General features: G+C 40.7%; 1 pseudogene; it reads right to left on the bottom strand.

The window, feature by feature from the left end:
* Positions 1-307: 307 nt before the first annotated feature.
* LOC147959791 (uncharacterized) lies at positions 308-8,365 on the bottom strand (annotated as a pseudogene).
* Positions 8,366-9,050: the final 685 nt, after the last annotated feature.

Genomic DNA, 9,050 nt, shown 5'->3' with positions numbered 1-9,050 from the left:
GAGAGCGGGGGCTGGGCGCAGCACGCGTGTGCTGCACACACACCCTTCCATGACTGGCGCTTGCTCCTCGCGACACCCTCTCGGGTGGATCAGCAGGCCCTTCAGGAGCTCATGACCTCATGAACTGGCAGGATACCGGTCCTAACCAAGGTCAACTTCAGTAGTAAACTCGCGGCATAACTCGCGGGCCCGTAAAAACACACATCTTCGGCTTGGCCTAAGGAATAGAGGTAGTAATCTGTTTATATGAGGGGCTCCCCCTCCCAAAATTCTCTCACAACTTTCAGGGCCATGCCCAAGTATTCGCTTACAAGCTCAGCAATGAGGGAGCACGGTCTCCGTCAGACATATCGCTCACCGCATCCTCTGGGACGCCCTCAGACGCATCACTGGCATCATCGTCACCATCCCTGGCGCCACCATCCTCGTCACCAGCATCACTGTCACCATTGCCGGCGTCGTCTGCGCCATCGTCGATCACATTTACTTCATCCGCAGCGACCACCACCGCGTCATCCTCGGAGGTGAAGGCTCTGACTAGAGCGTCCACATTTTCCTCTACCCAGCGCACCAGGTCGCCTCGGATGGCCTCGGGCATGGGGGCAATGGCGGCGTCGAAGTCAAAGTTGGGGTAGGTGTTCTGGAGGTGGCTGAAGACACGGAGAACGCATGCTTGAGCAGGCCGCGGATTCTCTCCTCGACATGCACGCGAGCCCTCTCGGACTGATTCTCCAGGCGTGTCACCACGTCGGTGAAGAAGAGGAGGTGGCTGGTGTAGTCATCTGATAACCCACAACTATAGGGGATCACAACAGTTTTCGAGGTTAGAGTATTCAACCCAAATTTATTGATTCGACACAAGGGGATCCAAAGAATATTCTCAAGTAATAGCAGCTGAGTTATCAATTCAACCACACCTAGAAACTTAATGTCGGTAGCAAGGTATTTAGTACCCAAGTAATATGATAGTAGTGGTAACGGTAGCAAAAAGTAACGGTAGCAAAAGTAATATTTTTGGGTTTTGTCGTGATTGTAATAGTAGCAGTAGAAAAGTAAATAAGCGAAGAACAATATATGAAAAGCTCGTAGGCATTGGATAGGTGATGGAGAATTATGCCGGATGCGATGGATCATGTAACAGTCATAACATAAGGTGACACAGAACTAGCTCGAGTTCATCAATGTAATGTAGGCATGTATTCCGAATATAGTCATACGTGCTTATGGAAAAGAACTTGCATGACATCTTTTGTCCTACCCTCCCATGGCAGCGGGGTCCTATTGGAAACTAAGGGATATTAAGGCCTCCTTTTAATAGAGTACTGGACCAAAGCATTAACACATAGTGAATACATGAACTCCTCAAACTACGGTCATCACCGGTAAGTATCCCGATTATTGTCACTTCGGGGTTAACGGATCATAACACATAATAGGTTACTTAGACTTGCAAGATAGGATCAAGAACTCTGATATATTGATGAAAACATAATAGGTTCAGATCTGAAATCATGGCACCCGGGCCCTAGTGACAAGCATTAAGCATAGCAAAGTCATATCAACATCAATCTCAAAACATAGTGGAGACTAGGTATCAAACCCTAACAAAACTAACTCGATTACATGATAAATCTCATCCAACCCATCACCGTCTAGCAAGCCTACGACGGAATTACTCACGCACGGCGGTGAGCATCATGAAATTGGTGATGGAGGAAGGTTGATGATGATGATGGCGATGGATTCCCCTCTCCGGAGCCCCGAACGGACTCTAGATCAGCCCCCCCGAGAGAGTTTAGGGCTTGGCGGCGGCTCCGTATCGTAAAACGCGATGAATCCTTCTCTTCGATTTTTCCCCGAACACGAATATATGGAGTTGGAGTTGAGGTCGGTGGAGCGTCAGGGGGCCCACGAGGCAGGGGCGTGCCCAGGGGGGTAGGGTGCGCCCCCCACCCTCGTGGACAGGGTGTGGGCCCCCTGACGTGGATCTTCCTTCCAGTATTTTTTATATATTCCAAAAATAATCTCCATTGATTTTCAGGTCATTTCGAGAACTTTTATTTCTGCACAAAAATAACACCATGGCAATTCTGCGGAAAACAACGTCAGTCCGGGTTAGTTTCATTCAAATCATGCAAGTTAGAGTCCAAAACAAGGGCAAACGTGTTTGGAAAAGTAGATACAATGAAGACGTATCAACTCCCCCAAGCTTAAACCTTTGCTTGTCCTCAAGCAATTCAGTTGATAAACTAAAAGTGATCAAGAAAAACTTTTACAAACTGGTTTGCTCTTGTTGTCGTAAATATGTAAAGCCAACATTCAGGTTTTCAGCAAAGATACCTGAGCTATTCGAGCATACAAAACAGAACGTTTATTTGAAGGTTTAGAGTTTGGCACATGCAAATTTACTTGGAACGGCAGGTAGATACCGTATATAGGTAGGTATGGTGGACTCATATGGAATAACTTTGGGGTTTATGGAATTGGATGCAAAAGCAGTATTCCCGCTTAGTACAAGTGAAGGCTAGAAAAAGACTAGGAAGCGACTAGCTAGAGAGTGACAACAGTCATGAACATGCATTAAAATTAATCAACACCGAATGCAAGCATGAGTAGGATATAATGCACCATGAACATAAATATCGTAGAGGCTATGTTGATTTTGTTTCAACTACATGCGTGAACATGTGCCAAGTCAAGCCACTCGAATCGTTCAAAAGAGGATACCACCCTATCATAACACATCACAGCCATTTTAATAGCATGTTGGCACGTAGGGTAAACCATTATAAACTCCTAGCTAATTAAGGATGGCATAAGCAACTACAATCGCTAATTGTCATTGCAAATATGTTTATTTCATAATAGGCTGAATCGGGAACGGTGAACTAATCATATTTACAAAAATAAGAGAGGTCGAGTTCATACCAGCTTTTCTCATCTCAATCAGTTCATCATATAATCATCATTATTGCCTTTCACTTGCACGAACGAATAGTGTGGATAATAATAATAGTGCATGTGCATTGGACTAAGCTGGAATCTGCAAGCATACAATTCAAGAGGGAAGACAAGGTAATATGGGCTCTTTGTTAGATCAACAATAATGCATATGAGAGCCACTCAACATTTTCATTATGGTCTTCTCCTCTCGACCCCCAAAGAACAAGGAAAGAAATAAAACTATTTACACGGGAAAGCTCCCAACAAGCAAAAGAAGAACGAGAAATATTTTTGGGTTTTCGTTTTAATTACTACTACTACAGCATGAAAAGTAAACTAGCTAAAAGCTAGAACTATTTTTTTGGTTTTTCTTAAGGTTTATCAAACACACAAGAAGAAAGCATAAAAAGGGGAAATAAACTAGCATGGATATTACAATGAAAAAGTATGAGCACCGACAACTAGCATGAGTGTGTGAACAGGAATATAATGTCGGTGAGAGATACGTACTCCCCCAAGCTTAGGCTTTTGGCCTAAGTTGGTCTATGCCCATGGATGGCCTGGTGGATATCCAAAGTTATAGTTGGGGTCATACTGAGAAGGATTCCCCTGGTGCCACTAGTTGGCAATCTCTTCCGGATTCCACTGATAAACAAACTGCTGGTGAGGATCAAATTGTGGTTCCGGCTCTGGCTCTGTAGCTGGTGTGGGGTTTCGGTAGGCGTGAATGGCCTCCGGCGGAACAAGGTAATTGCCTGCAGATAATTCAAACAAGGAAGGAGCAGGCAAAGTAATAGTCTCAGGGTGATTTTTATCAAATATCATCTTGTACTTAAGCATCTTTTCCTTATTCTTAACGATAAAATCATGTGCTACCATACTCTTATAGTCTAGAAAAACAGGAGGCATCAACTTTTCTTCCTTCTCATAATGCCTAATAGGTATGTTAAAGTGTGCAGCGAGGCATGAGGCAAAGATACCTCCCAAAATGGGTCCCTTAATACGGTTAAGATTTAACCGCTTTGCAACAATAGCGCCCATACTAACTGTGTCATCACGGAACAAGCCATGGCACAAAATAAAAATATCAGGGGCACTAAGGTTGCCATAGTTTTTGCGACCAATCAAACATCTACTAGCAAATATTGCAAAGTAATGTAAAACAGGAAAATGTATGCTAGTAATTCTTACATCGGAAACCTTGCTCATTTCTCGTAAAGCAATTGTATCAATAAACCCTTCCACATCGTCACGATGTGGTTCCTCTGCACTGCCCTCAAAAGGGATCAAACAAACCCGACAAAAATCATGAAGTGACATCTCCTTATGCTCATCATATAAATAAAATTCCACCGAAGGTGGTGAGCTCCTAGCATGGAAATGAAAGTTTTGGACAAACATATTGGTGAGTAAGAGATACTGTTCGCGTTGGTCATGGGGGAAGGCGGTGAGGCCTGCATTCTCAGCCAACTCATAGAAATCATCATAAATCCTGGCTGCTCTCAAGAAATCATCACAAGGCCATTCACAAGGCCTAACCTCTGCGGTGCGAGGGAGATTATACTTGGGCTTCTTGTTCTCTTCACTTTGTTTATCCTTCAAGCTTCGGTTTGATGAGCCTCTCAAAAATCTCTTCATCTTTTTCTGAAATTTTTAGTAACTTCAAAATAAAAGTGAACCAAACTCAACAAAATTGATAACAACTACTCCCACAAGTGCCTAGAGACTATATCATGCATTTAAACTACTTTTGACCATATAAATTTGACATGCGAGCTCAAGAATAGGGTCACCTAAGCAGCAAAAATTTGGAATGAATAAAGCACTAGAACAAAAACTACTTGGACCATTGGAGGAGTCACATACCAAAGAACAATCCCGCAAAGCAGTTTTGTGAATGGAGCTTTGAGCTAGGAGATCGAAAATGGCAGCAAGATGAGCTAGAACTCGTGCTTGAGCTGGTTAGTGATTTTTTTGGGAGGAAGAAGGAGTGTGTGGTGGCTATAATAAGTGAAGGGGAGCCACCATGGGCGCATGAGGCAGGGGGCGCGCCTAGGGGGGTGGGCGCGCCCTAGACTCTCGTGGCCAGGTGCTTGCTCCCCTGGTGTGTTCTCGGTGCCAGATATTGTCAAATATTCTAGACAAAATCATATTTAAGTTTCATGGCTTTTGGAGAACTTTTATTTTCAAGGTATTTTTCATTGCATGGATAATTCAGAAAACGGACAAAAAATATTATTTTTGATTTATGTAATATAAATAACAGAAAGTAAAAAGAGGGTACAGAGAGTTGTGTTTTCTAAATTCATCCATCTCATGCTCTTCAAAAGGAATCCACTAACAAGGCTGATCAGGTCTTGTTAACAAACTCATTTCGAATAACATGAAACCGGAGAATTTTCGAATAACACTAGGTTACCTCAACGGGGATATGCATGTCCCCAACAATAAGAAAATCATATTTCTTCTTGACAGTAGGAAGAGGAAATTCAAAACCTCCAATAGTGATTGTTGAAATTTTTCCAATTTCTCTGAATTTGGAAGTTACCACTTAGTAGGTTTCCATACCAAGGCTCAATACAATCAAGTCCGTAGCGTCTACCGATTACGCGACCTTGACTATCAACTACAGATTGGTTGAAATTGAAACAATTTAGGTTGAAAGCCATAGTACTAATACCTAAAGCAGTGAACCAGATTCCTACTACAGGCCAAGTAGCCAAGAAGAAGTGTAAAGAACGAGAGTTGTTGAAACTAGCTAGAATTGATACTGTGGACTTGAGGTTGTTTCCCCGGAAAGTGTACTATATGCTCATTACCATTAACATGAAAAGTGACATTGCCTTAGTTGCAATCAATAACAGCCCCTACAGTGTTCAAAAAGGGTCTTCCAAGAATAATAGACATACTATCATCCTCGGGAATATCAAGAATAACAAAGTCCGTTAAAATAGTAACACTTGCAACCACAACAGGCACATCCTCACAAATACCGACAGGTATAGCAGTTGATTTGTCAGCCATTTGCAAAGATATTTCAGTAGGTGTCAACTTATTCAAATTAAGTCTACGATATAAAGAGAGAGGCATAACACTAAAACCGGCTCCAAGATCACATAAAGCAGTTTTAACATAGTTTCTTTTAATGGAGCATGGTATAGTTGGTACTCCTGGATCTCCAAGTTTCTTTGGTATTCGACCCCTAAAAGTATAATTAGCAAGCATGGTGGAAATTTCAGCTTCCGGTATCTTTCTCTTATTTCTAACAATATCTTTCATATATTTAGCATAAGGATTCATTTTAAGCATATCAGTCAAACGCATATGCAAAAACATAGGTCTAATCATTTCAGCAAAGCACTCAAAATCCTCATCATCCTTTTTCTTGGATGGTTTAGGAGGAAAATGCATGGGTTTCTGAACCCATGGTTCTCTTTCTTTACCGTGCTTCCTAGCAACAAAGTCTCTCTTATCATAACGTTGATCATTTGATTGTGGGTTATCAAGATCAACAGCAGGTTCAGTTTCTACATCATTATTATTGCTAGGTTGAGCATCAACATGAACACAATCATTAACATTTTCACTAGGTTCATGTTCATTACTAGATTGTGTTTCAGCATCGGAAATAGAAATATCATTGGGATTCTCAGGTGTGTCAATAAAAAGTTCACTAGAAGCATGCAAAGTCCTACTATTTTTATTTCTCTTCCTTTTAGAAGGTCTAGGTGCATCTATAGTTGTTCTCTGAGAATCTTGCCCAATTCTCTTAGGGTGGCCCTCAGGATACAAAGGCTCCTGAGTCATTTTGGCTCCTCTAGTCATAACTCTAACAGCATTATCATTCTTCTTCTTATTTAATTCATTGAGCAAATCATTCTGACCTTTAAGCACTTGTTATACTTGAGTGGTAACCATAGAAGCATGTTTACTAATAAGTTTAAGTTCACCTTTAACACAAGCCATATAATCACTCAAGTGTTCAGTCATATAAGCATTGTGTTTCAGTTGTCTACCAAAATAAGCATTAAAATCTTCTTGCTTAACCATAAAGTTATCAAATTCATCCAAACATTGGCTAGAAAACTTAGCAGAAGGGATTTTAGCTTTATCATATATATATATATAGAGAGAGAGAATTTACCTTTACTACCTGTGTCAGGTTATTGAGACCGTCTGTTTCTTCAATAGGTGATGAATTAAGACCATATATTTTTTCGACGGGAGGAAAATTCTTAACATCCTCAGCTTCAATACCTTTTTCTTTCAAAGATTTCTTTGCCTCTTGCATATCTTCAGGACTGAGAAATAGAATACCCCTTTTCTTTGGAGTTGGCTTAGGAGTTGGTTCAGGAAGTGTCCAATTATTTTCATTGGTCAACATAGTATTCAATAGAATTTCAGCTTGATCAACTGTCCGTTCCCTGAAAACACAACCAACACAACTATCCAGGTAATCTCTGGAAGCATCGGTTAGTACACTATAAAAGATATCAAGTATTTCATTTTTATTGAGGGGATGATCAGGCAAAGCATTAAGTAATTGGAGAAGCCTCCCCCAAGCTTGTGGGAGACTCTCTTCTTCAATTTGCACAAAATTACATATTTCCCTTAAAGAAGCTTGTTTCTTATGAGCGGGAAAATATTTAGCAGAGAAGTAGTAAATCATATCCTGGGGACTACACACACAACTAGGATCAAGAGAATTAAACCATATCTTAGCATCACCCTTTAATGAGAACGGAAATAATTTAAGGATATAATAGTAGCGAGTTTTCTCATCATTAGTGAACAGCGTAGCTATATCATTTAATTTAGTAAGATGTGCCACAACAGTTTCAGATTCATAGCCATAAAAAGGATGAGGTTCAACCAAAGTAATTATATCAGGATCAACAGAGACATCATAATCCTTATCAGTAATAAAGATAGGCGAAGTAGCATAAGCAGGATCATATTTCATTCTAGCATTCAGAGATTTTTCTTTAAGCTTAGCTAATAATTTCTTAAGATCACTTCTATCATTGCCGGCAAGAAAGTCTCTAGCAGTTTCTTCATCCATAACATAACCCTCAGGAACAACAGGCAATTCATACCTAGGGGGAGAATCTTCATCATCACTTTCATAAATATTATCAGTTTCAATAATTTCATTCTCTCTAGCCCTAGCAAGTTGTTCATCAAGAAATTCACCAAGTGGCACAGTAGTATCAAGCATAGAAGTAGTTTCATCATAAGTATCATGCATAGCAGAAGTGGCATCATCAATAACATGCGACCTAACTGAATCAATAGCATGTCCAGGTGTCGCAAATTTACTCAAAATAGAAGGTGAATCAAGTGCAGAGCTAGATGGCAGTTACTTACCTCCCCTCGTAGTTGAGGGAAAAATCTTGGATCTTTGATCTTTCAAGTTCTTCATAGTGAGCAACAGATATGAATCCCAAGTGACTCAAAGAATAGAGCTATGCTCCCCGACAACGGCGCCAAAAAATGTTCTTGATAACCCACAAGTATAGGGGATCGCAATAGTTTTTGAGGGTAGAGTATTCAACCCAAATTTATTGATTCGACACAAGGGGAGCCAAAGAATATTCTCATGTATTAGCAGCTGAGTTGTCAATTCAACCACACCTGGAAACTTAATATCAGCAGCAAGGTATTTAGTAGCCAAGTAATATGATAGTAGTGGTAACGGTAGCAAAAGTAATATTTTTGGGTTTTGTAGTGATTGTAATAGTAGCAGCGGAAAAGTAAATAAGCGAAGAACAATATATGAAAAGCTCATAGGCATTGGATCGGTGATGGAGAATTATGCCGAATGCGATCGATCATGTAACAGTCATAACATAAGGTGACACAGAACTAGCTCCAGTTCATCAATGTAATGTAGGCATGTATTCCGAATATAGTCATACGTGCTTATGGAAAAGAACTTGCATGACATCTTTTGTCCTACCCTCCCATGGCAGCGGGGTCCTATTGGAAACTAAGGGATATTAAGGCCTCCTTTTAATAGAGTACGGACCAAAGCATTAACACATAGTGAATACATGAACTCCTCAAACTACGGTCATCACCGGTAAGTATCCCGATTATTGTCACTT

This window comes from Triticum urartu, chromosome 7A (assembly GCF_056163025.1).
Source record: "Triticum urartu cultivar PI428250 chromosome 7A, HENAU_Tu73, whole genome shotgun sequence".
NCBI classification, from domain to species: domain Eukaryota; kingdom Viridiplantae; phylum Streptophyta; class Magnoliopsida; order Poales; family Poaceae; genus Triticum; species Triticum urartu.
The sequence above is the reverse complement of the archived record's forward strand: the minus strand, read 5'-3'. Positions and strand labels throughout refer to the sequence as shown.